This window comes from Bidens hawaiensis, unplaced genomic scaffold, assembly GCF_021521415.1.
Source record: "Bidens hawaiensis isolate Kalapana, Puna unplaced genomic scaffold, B.hawaiensis_p1.1 tig00016968_1, whole genome shotgun sequence".
Lineage (NCBI taxonomy): Eukaryota > Viridiplantae > Streptophyta > Magnoliopsida > Asterales > Asteraceae > Bidens > Bidens hawaiensis.
The window spans coordinates 252,394-272,943 of NW_027492571.1; the positions used below are offsets into that span (position 1 = coordinate 252,394).

The 20,550-nt window shown below is 37.8% G+C and overlaps 1 pseudogene across 1 annotated transcript; it reads left to right on the forward strand.

The window, feature by feature from the left end:
- The first annotated feature begins 11,190 nt into the window (after nt 1-11,190).
- Nucleotides 11,191-12,954, forward strand: LOC143552641 (U-box domain-containing protein 28-like; annotated as a pseudogene). The gene is made up of 2 exons (XR_013138688.1): nt 11,191-11,378; nt 11,587-12,954. The product of XR_013138688.1 is annotated as a U-box domain-containing protein 28-like (transcript).
- Nucleotides 12,955-20,550: the final 7,596 nt, after the last annotated feature.

A 20,550-nucleotide genomic window follows, 5' to 3' on the forward strand; every position in this document is an offset into this window, starting at 1 on the left:
CCCTGTGTCGGGCTTGGATAGCCATTTCTGAGGATCGGCGTTGCGGTAATTGTTTTAACGTTTTTAAAAATGATTGTAAATAAAAAGTTAAATAAAAAAGTTAAATGGCTTACAAATTTATTTACATAATTTTGCAGCCGACTACCAAAAGAGCAAGGTCTTTTGGACAAAGGTTAGGGAGACGTTCTATTCGCTCGTTGGGAGTACAGAGCGGAATCCCGATATGATTTCGGGTCGGTGGACCGAAATTAGAAAATTTGTCGGCTTGTTTACTAATCTGTTCAACAGGAACGCCGGTCGTATGAGACCAAGTGGCAGTGACGATTTGGCGGTCTATAATTTCACTGTCGAAGAGTGGAAGCAGGAGTGCCTGCGGAGGTATGGGGCGGTGAAGACGTGGGACGGTGTAAAGTTGTGGGAGAGGTTGAGAAGGTGTGCCAAGTGGGTTGAGCTGGTGGCGCCGGACCTTGATGCGGAAGTAGGGCCGAAACGGACTAAAACTAGTTCGTCTGGAGCGTACAGCACAACGGACGGGTCGGATTGCCGGGTTGGATTCGACCTAAACGTTGCGGGGGAGGAAACGTCTTCACCGCCGAGGAGGCGGCCATTGGGAAGGGACGCCAGGGGGAAAAAACCGGCTGAGGGGGAAGCCGTAAACATCAACGATCTTGTTGAATCCCTCAATAAATTCAACAAAACCCTGGAGGTGGTCTCTGTTGACAAAAAGGAAAAAAAAAGAATGAGAGATTTGGACTTCCTTGCAAGAGACTTCAGCCACCTAAATCCGGTCGACCAAATGCTGATGGAAAAACAAAAGGAACGTATCCGGAAGAGGTTGATCGAAGAAGACGAAGCCGAAGAATAAGAATAATGTTAATGTGTTTTTTTAATTTTTTTTAATTAATGTGTTTTTTTAATTTTTTAGTACTTTAATTTTTTTTATATATTAATGTGTTTTTTTAATTAATGTGTGTTTGTTTAAATAATTACTTGTTTTTTTAATAATACGTTTTTTTAATACATTTATAAAAAAATAAAAAAATAAACCGCTCGCGCCCCCTCTCGCGCCCCTCCACACCATGCCCCGGGGCGCTATCACCACTACCAATACCCATCTTATCAAGTTTCTCTCTCTGCCACACGTCACAATATTATTGGATGGCGCCCCCACTCACGCCCCCTCTCGCGCCCCCTCTCGCGCCCCCCAGCCTAATAAGTTGGTACTGACATGGGTGCAATTTGTTGTTTTTTATAAGAAAAAGGACAACTTTAACTAAAAGATGAATCATGTTACAGAAACATAACTACTTTTTTAAAACATTTCAGAAAGTTGGTAAGTCAAAATGTAAAACAAATAAAACACTTTTTGTTTTCTTAAATGTTAGCCTTTTTTTTTTCTTAACTCCTCCTACTGTATTTTTATTAACAATGTATATCTGTATTATGTCGGAATTAAACTCTCTAACATCTGGGATAGAACTTAGAAGGAAAACATCTTACCATCAAAATACATATCCTTTTGGGTATAGAACCGGATTTAATCATCTGTCAATACCAACATAAAACCCGTCCGGATTGGCACATTACTAGTTACTCCCTGCCAATTTGATTTCTCACACTCTAACAACACGCCGAATATAAGCACCAAATCGGTTGTATGCCTCACCCCTACAAGTGTCATGGGCATTTGCACCTAAGGCATAACACCGATCCGATCCACTCACATCTTTTGATAAGTCAAAAACGTTTTACAATACAACTTGTATGAGTAGTTGATCCATACATTACAAACTAGTCTTAAACAATAAATGATGTTGTGATTCTAGTTACTTATGAAACGTTTGGATCACTATCTTTGAGATATATGCACACATTTAAATTAGATAGAGCATACGGAGTCGTCCCTTCCCCGACTTTCTTTACGATTTTATTCAATTTTTCATGGAAACCATCAGTACTTCACGTACCCCCGTCTCGTGTTCCCAACTTTCAATGCCCCCCCACTTCACGACTCCACTATGTGTGCTCTTATGTAGAGGTGCAAACGAGCCAAGCCCAAGCTTGACTAGGCTCGAGCTCGGCTCGCTTAACTTATACATGGATCGTGCTCGAGCTCGGCTCTTTTCGATCTCTATTTTTAAAACTCGAGCTCGACCTGTGAGTAGTTTTTCAAGCTTGAGCTCAGCTCATGATTAGTTTTTAATTTTATATTTTTTCAGATATAATTAAGTATATAACATAATATGTATTATGTAGTTATTTTTTACATAACATTACATATATTAATTAACAATTATAAAAAGTATATAAATGACAAGCTCGTTTAGACTCCCGAGCCTGCTCAAGCTTGAACTTGAAAAAGTAAAACTCAGACTCGTTTAAACTCAACTCAATCAAACTTTTACACAAGCCAATCTCAAATATCTCAAAAATAATTCAGCTCGTTTATATTGTTAATGATAATCAGAGAAATGATGAAGGGATTGGAATTGCATTTGTATATTTCTGTATATTTTTACAATGAGACTCGAACAGGATTTATACTCTATACATTTTCTATGAAAGGAAATACAATAAAGGAGAAAGGCTGTCAATTAGCCACTCAATCAGTGATCCTTGAAATGAGTCTTGACCGAGCTTGATTGTAGGAAAGTCAATAAATCTATTCAGGGAAATGATGTAGAAACTGATCCCTATTCTTTTAGCAAATATTTCAACATTCCCCCTCAAGTTGATTAGTGGGATCTCCAATATTCAACTTGTCAAGACAATGATTAAATATCTTTCCATTGACTGCTTTCGTTAGTATATCTGCAAGTTGATCTTCTGACCGTACAAATGGAAGCTCAATGATCTTGGTCTCGAGTTTCTCTTTGATAAAGTGCCTGTCTACTTCAACATGTTTTGTACGATCATGCTGGACTGGATTCTCTGAAATTTGTATGGCTGCTTTGTTGTCACACATAATTTTGCTGGTCTGGGTTGGAGAATACCCAATTTCAGTCAAGAGCTTTCGTATCCAAAGAATTTCTGCTAGACCTCGTGCTATTCCACGAAATTCTGCTTCGGCACTTGAAAGGGCTACCACTTTCTGTTTCTTGTTTCTCCAAGTGACTAGGTTCCCTCCTACAAGTGTGAAGTAACCTGATGTTGATCTCCTATTTCCTTTATCTCCCGCTCAATCAGCGTCAGTATATATCTGGGTGTCTAAATGTCCGTTTTTCTTGAACAAGACTTTGTATCCAGGTGTTCCCTTGAGGTAACTAATGATCCTCCATACAGCTTCCATGTGATTAACCTGAGGCTAATGTATGAATTGACTTACAACCCCTACAGCGTACGCTATGTCAGGACGAGTATGGGCCAAATAAATTAGTTTCCCTACTGTCCGTTGATACTTTTCCTTGTTTGCCAACTCACCCTTTTCTTCCATATATAGTTTTTGTTTTGTCATCATGGGAGTGTCTACCGGTTTACAATCAATCATTCCTGTTTTTGCCAATAGATCAAGAACATACTTCTTTTGACAGATGAAGATCCCTTGGTTGGATCTTAATACTTCAATCCCAAGGAAATACTTAAGCCTTCCGAGGTCCTTCATTTCAAACTCGTTAAACAAGTTTGTTTTCAACCGTTCAATTTCTTCTTCATCATTACCTGTGATTATCATATCATCGACATAGAAAATAAGGCAAGTAACAAATCCATCCCTGTGTTTCAGGAACAGAGTATGATCCGAATTACTCTGTTTGAACCCATATTTCGTCATAGCCAGAGTAAACCTTCCAAACCAGGCACGTGGAGACTGTTTTAGTCCATATAAGGACTTCTTTAGACGACACACCTCTCTAGAACTAGGTTTTTCTGTGAATCCAGGAGGAGCTTCCATATACACTTCTTCTTTAAGTTCACCATGCAGGAATGCATTCTTTACATCGAATTGATGGAGAGGCCATTCTTCATTTGCAGCTATAGAAAACAATACCCTGATTGTGTCAATTTTTGCCATAGGAGAGAAGGTTTCTGAATAGTCAATTCCATATGTTTGAGTATACCCTTTTGCCACCAATCTAGCTTTGTATCTTTCAATGGTTCCGTCAGGCTTACGTTTTATTGTAAACACCCACCGACATCCCACAGGTTTTTTACCGGCAGGAAGATTACATTTTTCCCATGTATTGTTTTTACTTAGTGCCTCCATTTCAAGTTGCATTGCCTCTCTCCATTCTCTGGTAGCAAGAGCTTGCTCTATGGAAGTTGGAATCTCTTCAGAGTATAAAGATCTGTTAAATGCCTGAGCTTCTGTTGCTAAATTCCCATTGGCTATGTTTGCCATTGGGTATCTTGAACTCCGAGCTTCTTTTTCAGGACTGTATCTTTTTGGAGGGATCCCTCTATTGATTCTTGGGGGTAGGACATATCCAGCTGGCTCACCATCTACTTGTTCATTTGGTGGTAATTGTTGTTCCACCTCAATATTCTCAGTTTGTTCAGTAGCTTCAACATCAACTGATGGGTTAGTTGGAGAATCAATATCTTGAGTTTGAGAATTACTTACCCTTGATGTCAGGTCGGGAAGATCGTTGTCCGCAGTACTGTTTGTTGGGGGTCATAGTGGGCTGTAATGGTGACTCGATACCGTGATTAGGTATTTCTGATGATGGCATCCACTTCAACTAGCTCACTGCGTCATTATACTCTCTTCCCCCCTGACCAGTGTGTTGGGTGTTATAGAAGTATTCGGTTTCGAGGAAGTCACAGTTCATCGTGGTGAACATATGACGTTTTTTAGACTATAACACCGATAACCTTGTTGATTAACTCCGTAACCCACGAAGACACATTTTTCGGCACACGGATCAAGTTTGGATCGTTTTGTTTTTGGTATGTGAACAAAAACAGAGCATCCAAAAACACGAGGTTCAAGGACAAGGGTGGACGGGGGTTTATGGAATTTGGATAACTCTTGGAGTGGGGTTTTAAGATCAAGAGCTCTGGTTGGAAGACGATTAACGAGGTAAGTTGCTGTGGTAAGAGCTTCGGGCCAGAAATTTTTAGGAACTTGTGATTCGATCATAAGGGCACGAGTTATTTCTAAAAGAAAACGATTCTTTCATTCAGAGACTCCATTTTGTTCAGGTGTATGAGCACACGAGGTTTGATGAATTATTCCCTTGTCTTGGCAAAATTGTTTCATGGGATTGTTCACAAATTCTCCTCCATTGTCGGATCTGAGAATTTGTATATCCCGTTTGAATTGATTTTTAACCATGGAACAAAAGATTTTGAATTTAGTAAACACTTCAGATTTATTTTTCAATAAATAAGTCCAAGTCATTCGTGTGCAATCATCAATAAATAATAAGAAATAACGGAATTTCCCCCCCCCCCCCCTCAACTTTTGACGGTCCCCAAACGTCTGAATGAATTAATGAGAAAGAAAACTCAACCTTAGTATCATTGGATTTGTAGGAATGTCTATGACTCTTGGCTAAAACACAAGTTTCACAGTCTAACACTTTATTTGAAGGAAATAAATTTGGAAACAAACGATGTAAATAACTGATGGAAGGGTGCCCCAATCTCCGATGCCATAACCAAGCTCTTCTATCCGTAGATCCATGAGCCAACATCACAGTACCGTTTTGAGTCACTTCAACCACGTAGTATAACCCTTGTCGTTCAGTACCATGCCCAATGATCATTCCCGTCCTGATGTCCTGTAAAATACAGAAAGTTGGGTGCATTAGAACTGTACAATTTAGTTCCTTTGTAACGTGACTAATTGATAACAGTTTATGAGATAAGGACGGAACATAGAGGCAGTTTGGTAATTTCATATTTTGTGAGATTTGAATAGTTCCTCCTCCTTTCACTTGGAGAATTTCTCCATTCGCCGTGTGAATTCGAGATTTTTGAGGTTTTGACCTAGAACACATATCAGAAATTTCAAAGGTCATAGTGTCAGTTGCCCCGCAATCAAATATCCAAGAGCCACCTTTTTCGGAGTTCTTTACGGAATTAACTTTTCCATCAGAAACATAAGGGGGACTGTTGGTAATTTTTGAACCTTGTTGTGAGTTAAAAAACATATTTTTAGAACACGGAGGGTTAAAAGGCACATTTTTAGAACATGGAGGGTTTAGGGGGTAAATCCCAAACCCTATACCTGTTGTTTCTTCCTTTCCTCCTTCATTTGTCGCCGCCATGAAGCCAAAGCCTCCTTCCTCTTTTCCGGCAGATTTCGAACGGTTGTCACTGCCGCCGCCGCCGCCGTTATTCTGTAACATCCTAAATTTTATAATATTGAATAAAGAAAGTTACGTTTAGTGATTTCGCGTTATTAATTAATTAATATCGAGTTAAGAACGGATCATGGACTTAGATTAATTAAGGTGGACTAAGTGGTAATGGGCTTTAGGTCCATGGGCTTCAAGGGGTATAAATACCCTCTTAAACCAACCTAAAACCCTAAACCCTCATTTATATCCATCCAAATCCCTACACACACCCAAAACACACACAACCCGAACCAAGATCCGGAGACGAGAACCCGAGCTTGTTGGTGCTAGATCGTCGTGACGGACCAAAGCAACATCAAAGACCAGCTCGTGTTCGTAGTTCGACTCGTTTACGGTACGTTTATATCGAGAACTTGTTCGTTTAGGTTTGGATTAGTATAGAAATGATAGATCTGTGTTTGTATGGTAAAAACGAATCCAACAAAGCTAAACTTACTGAAAATGGTTAAGATTTGATGGGTTAATCGATTGATAAAAGAACCCATAACCTATATGCCTAAATCGCACCCCTTAAACATCGATGTTAGGCCGATTTGATGGTTGGGGTTTGTAGGCGCTGGTCAGACGATTCCGTTGATACCTAAATCGAGTTATTTGGTTAAGAAACGAAGATGATTAAGGGATTTAAGAACGAACAGTAGCTGCAGCTGGACAACTTCGCTGCAGCTAAGTTCGCCTAACTGGTAACTTCGCCTGGTGACAAGTTCGCCTAACTGGTAACTTCGCCTAAGGCCAAGTTCGCCAAACTGGTAACTTCGCCTAAGGCCAAGTTCGCCTAACTGATAACTTCGCCTGGAGACAAGTTCGCCTAACTGGTAACTTCGCCTAAGGCCAAGTTCGCCTAACTGATAACTTCGCCTGGTGACAAGTTCGCCTAGCTGGTAACTTCGCCTAAGGCCAAGTTCGCCTAACTGATAACTTCGCCTGGTGACAAGTTCGCCTAACTGGTAACTTCGCCTAAGGCCAAGTTCGCCTATCTGATAACTTCGCCTGGCATATGTTCGCCTAGGGTTAACTTCGCCGAACACTAATTTCGCCTATGCTTAAGTTCGCTTAATGTTAAGTTCGCTTATTGTTAAGTTCGCTTAATGATAAGTTCGCTGGAGTTAGCAAATTGGAAAATAAATTAAAAACCTAATGAAAAATGTGTTAAGACAGTTAATGGAAATAAAATTTTTCCAAGCTGACCTGGCAGCTCGCCAGGGGCTCTGCCCCTTGGACCCTGCTAGGGGCTACCGCCCCTAGACCCCGCTGCCAGGGGCGCTGCCCCCGGACCCCCGTTCGTTGTGGGTTATATAAAGATAGAAATACAACATGAGTAGTAGTAGTTAATTGATACGTGTAAATATTATACAGTTAGCCGTGCACAACTCAAGAAGGGAATAACGATTAACGAAGAGCGTAACAGGATTCAGGTGAGTTTCTAGCCCCACTTCCTTGTTATGTTTTCGGGGCTGTGTGCATACTCGATGTGATAGTTAATACACTTATCTTAAGTGATAAGTGTATGCCTTGTATGATTTATGTATGATGATTGCTTGACGGTGCGTGAACGATCTTCGGATATTGCATGAACCGTCAGGTGGTAGTTAAGATATGATTGATAAGTATGATGAGAGATATGATGTATGTATGAATATATGATGTATGCATAATGTATGTATGTTATGATGATGGTACGTAAACGCTCTTCGGAGATTGCACGTATTGTCAAGGAAAGTATGTATGAACAGGTATGGTACAGTTACACGAAACAAAGGGACCAGACCCTAATAATATCTGTGATGTTAGGGACCAGACCCCTATAATATCTGTGATGTTAGGGACCAGACCCTTATAATATCTGTGATGTTAGGGACCAGACCCTTATAATATCTGTGAGGTTATAGGGCGAAAGGCTCTTTAAAACGTATGATTATGTATGTAAAGAAAGTATGAAGGTAAGAATGAAAGTATATGCACTTATGTGTGTATGAAAGAAAGTTAAGAGGTTAAGTATGAAATGTAAGAAGGTATTGTATGATTATGTGATTAACTAGAACTCACTCAGCGTAGCTGACTTTTAGTATGCACGCAGGTGAGTAGAATGAGGCAGGTAGCTTGAGGAGGACACATGGCAGAGTTGGACGAAGCTGGCATCTGAAGATTTTGCTATGATGTTTTATTTTACAAGACTATGATTTGTTTTTAAATGACTATGAATGCTCGATAAGACAAGAATTATGGTTATGGAATGTAATGGTTTGAATGTTTTTAATGTTCCGCGAATGTTTTAATTAACTCTGATATTTAGAACTGCGTTTATGAGTAAATCCAACACGAAAGTAGGGCTACCGGTAACGGGGCCTTACATATTCGGCTCCCGTTCACCCACGGTGGCCGCGGCTTTGCCGTCCTTTCCCTTCTTGTGGCCATCAGCCCACCATTCTGGGTAACCTACGATTTTGAAGCACTGCTCCTTCGTATGCTTTGTCATATCGCAATGGTCACATTATCGATCCGGGATGATGACTTCTGGTTTGACCGCCGACCTTTTGAAACGAGCCCTAGACCATCGGTTTCGCTAGTCGGACTCAACCCAGACGCGAGACCTTGTTGAACAGCCCCAAATATGCTCTGATGAACGGTTTCCTTTCGGACCGCTGCATAGGCGGCTTCGGCTGTCGGCAGGGGATCCCATTAGAGTATCTCTCTTTTAAGAGAGTCATATTTCCGATAGATTGCGTTAAAAAACTGAAACAGTTTGGTTTCGGACCTGAGTTTATTGTATGTAGCGATATCGGTTGAACACGTCATGGGGTTTGGGTCACGCCGTTCAATTTCTCCCCAGATACCTTGCATTACGATCCAAAAATCTTCTAACGGTACGCCATTCTGTTTAAATTCATTTGCTTTGACGTGGAGATCGAAAGTTTGGAGTTTGTCTTTGCCGCTGCTATACGTAACCGCAAGAGCATCCCATAGCGTTTTCGCTGTTGGGAACTCTGTTAGGTTACTAGCAAGGGCCGGCTCTATGTTCTGAATAAGCCACGAAAATATGACCAGGTCATCCTGCTCCCATTGATCATATTTTTCATCGTTTGGCTCTGGAGGGTCTTGGGTAAGATGATTTAGAAAGGCTTTCGATTTCCCCCCTATGGCGACTCGTATCATCCGAGCCCATAGAGGGTAGTTTTGGCTTGTGAGATTTAAACTGATTTTCAGGCGATCTGAAGGATTTGGTTTGGAAGTTTGTTTTTGGGTTTGAGTCTGAATGCCATTTTTAAGAAGGTTGGCAATCTGGATGGCTAGACTGTTGGTGTCGTCTTCAGACATGATTTCTGGGTCTGGTAAATGATGAGCACAGAAAGGTTTTGGATCACGAACACTGCTCTTGAAGAGGTATGTCCCAGCAGAGCCCAGTTGGACCCGCAAGACTCACCTTGAAGAGGGACGTCTGCGCAGAGACCAACTGGATCCGCAGGACCCACCATGCTCAGAGAGATGAAGACCTTACGCGCAGTACGCCAGCTGTTCCCGCAGGAAAAGCCTCCCAATGGTGAAGTAGCCCGCCGTTCCCGCAGCTGCGGATACAAGCCATCAGGGAAGGCTACCCGCACTAATAGCAAGGCTACACGCACAAGGCACTAACTCTCAATAATTCAGTAATGTCACCTGAAGAAGGAATGAGCAAGGCGGGAATACTCCCGCCCAAATGAGCCAGTCCGTACGCTTCTGGAGGATCTTTTGTACTATACCTGCCAAGGTATGGACAAAATAGACAAGATCTGACCAAAGCAGCGACAGCTCACTGACAACAGTACGACGAGGAGCACGCTCTAGTACTTAATGTCACTATCAGCCGCTGCCTACTCACCAACCCTTGTCGTGGCACGTACATAGCCTGCAGTTGGTGGAAAAGGAATAGTACACAGCCGGCCATGTCACTATCAGCCGCTGCCTACCCACCAACCACCAGCATGGCACGTGCGTAGCCCACAGTTGGTAGAACATGAATATTATACAGCTGGCTGTACCTGCTTGGAAACCTACCTTCGGCTATAAATACTCCAACACCTTGGAACGGTATCATCATCTTCTCTCTAGCTATTTCTCTTAATATACACTTATATTCAGAGCAATCTAGTCTGATTCTCACGCCGGAGGGTGGTCACAAGGAGGTACCCCCCCCCCCCTTCTCAGTGACGAGCTCACGGTGTCTGTTTTGCAGGTCATCAGAAGAATAACCATCTTTGCCGGACCTAACCCTCGTGGGAAACATCTACTTGACCCTAAGATTGTCCGTAATCTGCCGGGGTCGATTAGTGTTTCTTCAGCTCTGATACCATATTGTTAATGATAATCAGAGAAATGATGAAGGGATTGGAATTGCATTTGTATATTTCTGTATATTTTTACAATGAGACTCGAACAGGATTTATACTCTATACATTTTCTATGAAAGAAAATACAATAAAGGAGAAAGGCTGTCAATTAGCCACTCAATCAGTGATCCTTGAAATGAGTCTTGACCGAGCTTAATTGTAGAAAAGTCAATAAATCTATTCAGAGAAATGATGTAGAAATTGATCCCTATTCTTTTAGCAAATATTTCAATAGTTTACACCCCAACTCTTATAAACAAATGATATTCATTGTCAAAAAAAACTTCATCCTCACATTATTTTTATTATCAAATCCGGAATAAACAAATAAAGAAAAAGTCCAACAAAGAATACTTCAAAATAATATATACCCCCACCCACCACCGAACCAATGAATCGTTGACCAAATGACGTCACCTCCCACCCCCTTTGACTCTCAAACACCCCCACCCATCTCTCTCTTATACCCTTTACTCTCTCTCTCTCCCTCCCTCCCTCAAACGCACACACAACAATAATAATAATAATAACAACAATGGCTAGAGAAAATAGCAATGGGTTGTACCTGAGTGTCCCAAGCTTCTTCAAATGCCCTATATCAATGGACGTAATGAAATCACCTGTTAGTCTCTGCACCGGCGTCACTTACGACCGTGCCAGCATCCAAAAATGGCTCGATTCGGGCCATAACACTTGCCTTGCCACCATGCAGGTATATAAGAAAACGATCAACCACGCTCTTTATTCATATTTCATACGGAAAAAAGTTCTGAGTACAATAAAAAATATTATAGTACTTATAAAAATATGTGTACAATTAAAAATTTTTAGCTTGATATTTTCCTGTATAATAATTTTTTTTAAAACATATGTAATATATGTTGTTATATTTAGTTAAAAAAATGTTATTTTATTTGCAGGTTTTACAATCAACGGACGTAGTTCCGAACCTGACACTCCGCCGCCTAATTCGCGTGTGGTCCGACTCCTACCTCCTCCATCCGGAATCTCACTCGTCATTCAACAATCATCAAGAGTTCGAGTAGTTAAAAAAATCGATTAGCACCGAACCGAAGGAAAACGTCTCGTTAAGCGCGTCTACGCTCTCAAACATCATCAGTTTCGCGAAACTGTCACCCGAAAACCGCGAATCCTTAGCGAAACTCGACGGATTCGTTCCGTTGCTATCGAGGATGCTTAGTATTAATTATGAGATTGAATTGATATCAAACGAATGCACTCATCCAGTCGAGCTTGTTATTATCATTCTGGATTTATTATCTTCAGAGAACGCAGTTAAACAACAATTAGTTAAATTAATAACAGACTCAGACTCACCTTCAGCTTCAGCTTCATTAACGACGTCGTTTAGTATCGTTTTACACCGCGGTACGGTAACCGGAAGAATAACCGCCGCTAGAGTTCTGGAATCACTTGCTTTCAACATAGAAACTCGCCGGATAATATCTGAAGACAGCGTGATATTAAAGCAGTTACTCCGGCTAACAAACTCCGATGACGTGACGTGTACGGAGGCCGGAGTATCCGCGCTAACCGCAATCGCCACGTCACGGCAATCGAAGAAGGAAATAATACGTCTCGGAATTATAACAACCAAATGCAGGATATTATCCTGGCAGCAGGAGGAATATTATTCTGTTGCGGTTGTTGAGAAAGTATTGAAGTTGTTGGAGATGGTGTCCACGTGTACGGAAGGACGGACTGGAATATGTGAAAATGAGCAGTGTGTGCCCGAGGTGGTTAAGCGGTTGTTGAAAGTGTCGCCTGTGGCGACGGAGTGTGCGATTGGTGTGATATGGAGTGTTTGTTATATGGCGAGGGATCGGGTGGCTCTGGAGGCGGCGATTAGGTGTAATGGATTGACCAAGGTGTTGTTGGTTATGCAGAGTAATTGTTCGGGTTCGGTGAGGCAAATGTGTCGCGAGTTGGTTAAGGTGTTGAGGGTTAACTCGAAGTCGTGTTCGGCGAGCTATGAGACGCGGACGACTCATATTACGCCGTATTGAGTTGGCTCGGTTGAGTCAACTCGTTCGAGTTAACTCGGGTTGTGGTGGTGGTGAGGCATTTGGTGATTGTGTTCTGAGTTAACTCAAAGTCGTGTTTGGCGAGCTATGAAACGCGGACGACTCATATTACGATGTATAGAGTTGACTCGGTCGGGTCTTGTCGAGTTAACTTGGGTTGTGTTGTTGGTGATGCAGAGTAATTGTTCAGGTACGGTGAGTCGTTGAGGCATTTGGTGATGGTGTTCCGAGTTAACTCAAACTCGTGTTTGGCGAGCTATGTGACGCGGAAGACTATATTAAGCCGTATCGAGTTGACTCGGTTGAGTTAACTCGGGTTTTGATGTTGGTGATGCAGAGTAATTTTTCGGGTACGGTGAGGCAAATGTGTGGTGAGTTGGTGAAGGGGTACTGAGTTAACTCGAAGTCGTGTTTGGCGAGCTATGAAACGCGGAATTGAGTTGACTCGGTCAACCAACTCTGGTTATTGACTCGGTTTTGGCTTTAGAGGTTTAGAATTTGACTGACTTATGATTAGATCCAAAGATGTAAATCAAATTTGATTATAAAAAAATAGTAAAGAGAAATTGGTTCACATGTTGTGCTAAAAAGATGAAATATTCAACAACAAACTATGTTTTGTGCATTTTCGTAAAGTTTAAAAGAATGTTACAATGAAATCGGTTATAACAAGGCATGGTAAAAATCGCGTATATGGTGAGCGCGTATGAGCTAAGTACATCGTTCGAGTGATGCATTGATAGTTTGATACAATGTTAGTTTTATGTTGTACGTAACATTGTCGTTAGTAAATTACTGATAACATAAAGTTGAAGAATCGTTAAGTATGATAAAAAGAAACGCAAGTACAACGTATTAAGTCAGGGATCGATTTATGTTGGACTTCACGATAAGGTACATATTTTCTCGAGTTAACTTGTCTAGTGCTGTTATTGGGTTGAATTCCAGTGAACGTAGACTCAACTTAAATTTCTCGCTTGACAACTCTGTAATGAAGTAAGAGCATTTTTTATGCTTTATCCGTAAGGCATAGTGAAGAGGGCTTGATGTTTAGTACGCGTTTGAGGAAATGTTTGTGAGCGTTCATTCTTGAATTCGTCCGATGTTTCAGACTTTTGGTTGGAAAAAATAGGTGTAACGTGAGGCCTCTATGGTGTTTATGTGATGCTTATGTATTGAAGAAAGTTTGCGTGTTTCCATCTTGTAATTTTTTTTTATATAATTTACAGTATACTGTTTGAATATCTATAACTCAAACAGCATAAACTATAGACTTAGTTTGATTGATATAAAAATTAAAAAAAAAAAAACAAGATAGCATGAAATGTAAGGATTCAATACTTGATGTAGTTTGTTAATGTTTGTGGTGTTTAGCGTTGTGGATAGTCTAAGACACTATACAAATTATAACGACGTCCCCGAGAAGATGATCACGAGTATCCATCTCAAGATCTATGATGTATGCACACCATTAGCGTTAGCACACGAATCGTGTATACAACATAAATCATATATACATAAACAAACAACCACACATGTTCAGTAGAATCTCACATTAAAATAGTATCCAGTGAGATTAAGAAGAAAACACGTCTTTCTCATATCTTACAAGACCCAGAGCCGCTTATAATGAAACGATTTATAAATCGTATGTAGTGTTTGTAATATGTAAATGATAATTATTGTGGTGTATAAATCATATATTTTTTAAATAATGTAATACATATAAAATATCCAAGAAACAGGTTTTTAAAAGTATTGGATACCATATTAAACTTTGAAGAAAATATATGTTACATTTTTAATTGTTATAATTATATGAGAGAAAAACCAAGAATATGAGTTTTCTAAAAAGACAAATCATGTGAAGTCACATAAAGATAACTAGTCAAAAGGATTCCCTTAAATGAGGCAAAGTCATATGAAAACAAGGCAGAAAATATGCTCATAGGGGCAAGTTTTTAAAGAATAAATAAATAATACTTTATTTAACAAACAAAAAATTGTATTTTATGCATGCCAAGGGCTAGAAAACTAATGATATTATGAATAATAACAATAACAATAACAATAGTAGTAGTTGTTGTTGTTGTAGTAGTAGTACTAAGTATGATGAATTATATCTTTTCTTTTTACCAAAATATTATTTAAGAATTAATAAATATTATGTTGATATTTCGTTACTCAATATTACTAAAAATCTAAAATCATATAAAAAATTAAGTTTAACAATTGGTATTAAACGGACGGACGGCTAATGTTGACTTTAAGTTTGACTTAATGAATTTTGATTTTGACTTATTTAATTGATATATTTAGGTTAACGCTTTTGACTCTCTTGGACATGATTTAAAGTTGTAGGCATAATTTCAACCGAACGTGCTTTTAATATTCAAGAATATATGACGTTTGGGTAAAGGCATGATTTCTATTATTGGTTTCAAGAATATTGTCACAAAATATGTTCCAAAAGTTTAGCATCTTATATTCTACGTTTTGTTTCAAGTTGAGATTTAATTAAAATGTTTTATGAGCTTTTTTTTTTTTTGCTTTTTATGTGCTTTGTTTCAAGTTGAGATTTTTTTTTTATATTTTGAGTTATTTATTTTCTCATTATATAGAAACATAGATATTACATCAACATAGCAGGTATGCTTTTTTATTTAAAACGTTTTATAAGTTTTCTTACGCTTTTTTATTTGTATGATATCAGGTGATAACCATCCCGTTACTCAAGCCATACTAACCTTGTATAAAACATTATGTAATGTTAAAAAATGTATAATATGTAATATGCGTTATTAGTTGATGATGTTAGAAAAACTGAAGCTGTTTTAAAGTTTAGAACTATATATTAAGTACTTGAAAAGTTGAAATACCATGTCGGTTTTTAAAAAGAGAATGAGATTGTGTTTCAGGTGATGGGAATTTACATGGGTAGATGAAACCACATAAGAAATAACACAATGATCCCGAATACATGCGAGAAAACCTGTGAGCCCTATAGGTAATGAGGAATCAAACGTCCATCGAATGTGAGACCGCATAGGAACCACTGAACCACAACTCTACAGTCCGATATGAGAGTGGAGATAAGAAAATGCATCCCAGTCTCAAGCCATTATCATCCTTAGTTGATGCTTTGTTCTAGTTTATTCACTTTTTGCGGAGCTATTGCTCTCAAATTCTTCTGTTAGTAACGCCATCCACACATTTAATGAAACAGATATTCGAGTATGAGATCAGATAGATATTTTTAGAAATTCTCTCGAACATATGATTAGGTAATACCAAGTCCGATTACCCAAACACATAAAATTGTTAACACTTGCTTTTTTAATTTGTCATTAAGTAAAATGATAATGCACTAATTTACTTAACTTTAGTTTTTTATATTGAAATTTCTTTAGTTAATAAATCTAATAAAAATGTAGGTGACAATAAGTTTATTTGGAAATCCCAACACGTAATCATAAACAAAGTAACAAGTACACAATATACGACGGTATTTGATCAACTGATCAAGTATGTGACACAACATTACAACATGTCATGAAATTACGATGACCAAAATCCGTTCAATCGCAGTCACTTAATGAATGATATTGTAAGTCTAAATACTTTAAATACTTACTAATTGTGCACGAATGTAGATTGTAAAAAAGATGTATTATAATGATGATGAATCATGAACCATTGATAAATACAATAATGTACACCAACAGAAAGAAGAAGTTGATGATGATGAAGTCTTAAGAAATTGATGATGATGACGATGAAGGCATGCAATGATGTAGACACTTTGTCGATAATATTATCGAGTGGGTATTATGGCATTATATGATGTAGACAACTTGTTTACTATAACCTTTTGTTAACTAACATTTTGGTTTTTATCTACAAATTTATTGTGTAAATTTATTTGTGTTTGGATAGGTAGTAGATGGATTTTTTATAAAACACTTTTGATTATTTTAATTTGATTGATCAAATATAATGAAGAGATGAAATAATTTGATTTATAACAAAATTAAAAAGATTTTTGATTTATTTGCCTTCATGTTTTCTAATTATTTATTTTTGCAAGTCTTGGTGTTCTGATGAAAGAATATTGCAATTTAAACTTAACAAGTTGGAGATCCTCTACGCTGCTGCAGTGATTCGAACTTGTTTCTTGAAGGAACCCTAAGGCCTACATTGGTTATACCTTGTCGGAAAACCGAAATGATCCAAACTCTCTCGGTAGTTGTTTTGGACCAAAGTTGTAATAAGGGTAAATGTGTGAAAGTTTGGTGGTAAAGGTTTAAATGACAAATATATGATGACAAAAGTTCAAAGAATAAGAGTATAATAGGAAAAGTTTAAATGAAAAAAGTACGGCGACAATACTCGAAAAACAAGACTTTATAAGTTAGATTTTCAAAACTGTTTCATTTTATTTTATAAAACATGTAAAAACCTTTTAACGAAGATCAAAACTAAATTTTTTAAAGTTAAATACAACTTTTTTGTATTTTTGAATTAATAACTTTTTTTATTGTATTATCCGGCACTCGTGATTCATCTACAGCTATATTTTTTAAAGTTAAATTAACTTTTTGTGTTTTTGAATTAATAAAGTTTTATTGTATTATCCATCCATCAATATTTTTCATTTTTCCAACCTTTTAAAGCCCATAATATAGGCTTCATAGAATATATAAAAACCAATGATTTTATTAAACCTTCAAGTTTTGGTTTCTTTTAATAATTTTAAGCATCTATATTCGTATTTACACATTAACATTATGCAACAAAACTGTTTTTCACTATCGGTATGAGCTCAAAATCACCACTTATGTAGTAGATGGCTAACACAAACTCATTGATTGTTCCCATGATGAAACATGTGGTTCATACACCCAATTTATGATTCAAACCATAACATTAAAGAGATATAAACTGAATTCACAGGAAACCCTACACTACCCCCACCCTACCCCCCCCCCCCCCTCTCTATAAGACTATAAACACTTCATAATTGTTAGGGATCAAGACACATGATGACAATCAACTACACATGAATAGTGGTTGTATGTATTGTATTGAATTCAATTTATTATTTGTATTCAATATTCAATGTTATTGTGTAAAATGTTTGTTTTGGTTTTATTTTATTTGAATGGAGTTTGATTTTTATTTTATAAGTGTATGACTGAATTAAAAAAAAAATATTGATGTGACATTTTAACCGATATAGTCAAAGTTGAAAATTGTTTCCATGCGTTGTACTTAAATCTACAAAAAAAAAAAGAAATAAACTTAATCAAAGAAACGACTTATGTGTTAAACAAATTTAGAATATTAAACAGTTTGTGTATTGCTATAAAAATTTAGTAAATTAATGGACTCGGGGTGTAAAAAAATCAAGCTGAGCTCGAGTTCTAATAAGCTCTAGCTTGGCTTGTTTAACTTAAAAGAGCTTAAGTTTAACTCTGTAAATTACGAGAGCTTGAGCTCGGTTTTTCCATAATGTTTTCTTAAAGTTTGAATCGTAAGTAATTTTAAAAGTTCAAACTTGGATTGGGCTTGACTCTTAAACTATTTATTAATGTATTTATAATAACTATATATAATTATAAATTTTCATATGTATTATTTAACTATTTTAGCATGAATTTTATATATAATATTAATTATTATGAAAATTTGTATTTAATATATTAAATCAAAGCATATAAATAATAAACTCGTTTAAACTCACAAACATATTCAAAGTCAATATATGTTAGGAATGAACTCGGTACCGAACCGAACCGTACGGGTACCGGTATCATACTGGTCCCGAAACATCAAAAAGTGGGTACCGAAGTGGTACCGACAGTACCAAACCCGCACCCATTTGCTCATCCCTAATATGTGTAACTCAAGCTCCATCATTAAAGAAACTTAAATGTAAGCCTAAGTTTGTTTAAGCTCGACCCTATTTAAGCTTTTAAATATTGGTTCTTGAGCAGCTCAATAACGGCTCAACTTGTTTATACTCGTAATAATAGCTAATTTAATTATTAAAACTAAATGGATTTTAATAATTAACATGGCAGAACTAATTAATTAGCTATTGAATTAAATGGACTACGGCTCAACTTGTTTATACTCGTAATAATAGCTAATTTAATTATTAAAACTAAATGGATTTTAATAATTAACATGGCAGAACTAATTAATTAGCTATTGAATTAAATGGACTACTTGCTATTTTGACATTAATTTATCGTATAAGGCTGAGGGGTGTGGGGGGCTTTAATGGGGGCTTTAGTGGGGGCTCCAACCAATAATATTATGACGTGTGGCAGAGAGAGAAACTGGATAAGGGGGTTGTTGGAGCCCCCGTTGGAGCCCTGGCCCCTGGTGTGGAGGGGCTCCAGCGAAAATTATTTTTTTATTTTTTTATAAATATATTCAAACAACGTCATTTTTTTGTGTTAGTTTTGAGAGGATTTTAGGAGGAAAGGTGTATAATTGTGAAATGAAGTATATTTTATAAAGGTATATATTTATAGTTTAAGAAAATATATTTTTTTTAATTTAATATGAGCTCAACGGCTCTTTTCCGTAAACCTATATAGAAAATATATTTTTTTTGGTTTTTTTCGGCTCCCAACGGTCCAAAATACCTCAAAAGGTGTGCTCCTCTCTCTCTTCTCCCGCTAACCAGCTCACGCCTGCATGTTTTTTCGCGCTAGCGCCCTGTTAGCGCCCCGCTAGCGCCCCGGTGGTGTGGTGTTAGCGCATGGGGGCGCGAGCGGAGGGGCTCTAGCGCCCCCGTTGAAGCCCAACACCCCTCAGCCTAATAATTGGTTGTCTTTTCTTGTTCTAAATGTGAACAATGATATCAAGTAAAGAAAAAGTTTGTATTCCAAATAAATGAACGGTTCGGGTTTTAAATGTAAATAAAACTCTTATATAAAAATAAATTTGGCTTGTCCTTTAAGCTACCACATATAGAATTGGTCCTAAAAGAGTTATTGTGACCAATTTAGAATTTTGCACCTTATATGACATTACCAAACTTGAATTGTTTTTATGTATTCAGTTTCTACTTCTTTACCTTTTCGGCTACAACAAATCGAGTTATTAAAAGTACCGATCTCGAAAATCGTAAAAAATAGGCATCGGTACAGAAAGTGTTCGCTATGGTACGGTATTTGAAGGTAAAACAACCAAATATACTGATATTGAATACCAATCCAAAAAGGTGGGAGTCAAGTTGGTATAGAAAAAAGCCGGTTTTGCATGCCTCTGATTAAAAGACCCGAATAGTTAATGCAAAAAAAATTATAAAGATTATATGCAAATCTTAAGTTCAAAGACCAAATATGATTTCTTGATGCCTAAGATGCCTAAGCTATATTGTTTATGGAGTTTATTTTGTTTGGAATAAAATGTTCATGTTTCCTAATTATAGTTTTCTTGTTTCATAAGTTTAACATTGCTTATATAATAAAGCTTATAAATTATAATGCTTATTATTTCATAGTATTTTATTTTTCTTTTTCATTGTACCATGCATTCCATGCATACCACAATCATAACCATAAACCTCAAATATTTCTTCTTCATCTTCACATCCATCTTCACCTTAACATCATCATCAACAAACTTCACACTTTCCGGCACCGTGCGCGTTAACGACACCGCCATAACCCTCACTCAACCCCTCACCAATTGCACCTCAACCCCCCATTCCCAAACATTGGCACAATCTTTTCCAATACCCCAATTCGGTTCTCCGATTCTTTCGCAACCCGTTTCACCTTCACCATCACCCTTTCACCCCCTAATTGCCTCCCAAGTGAA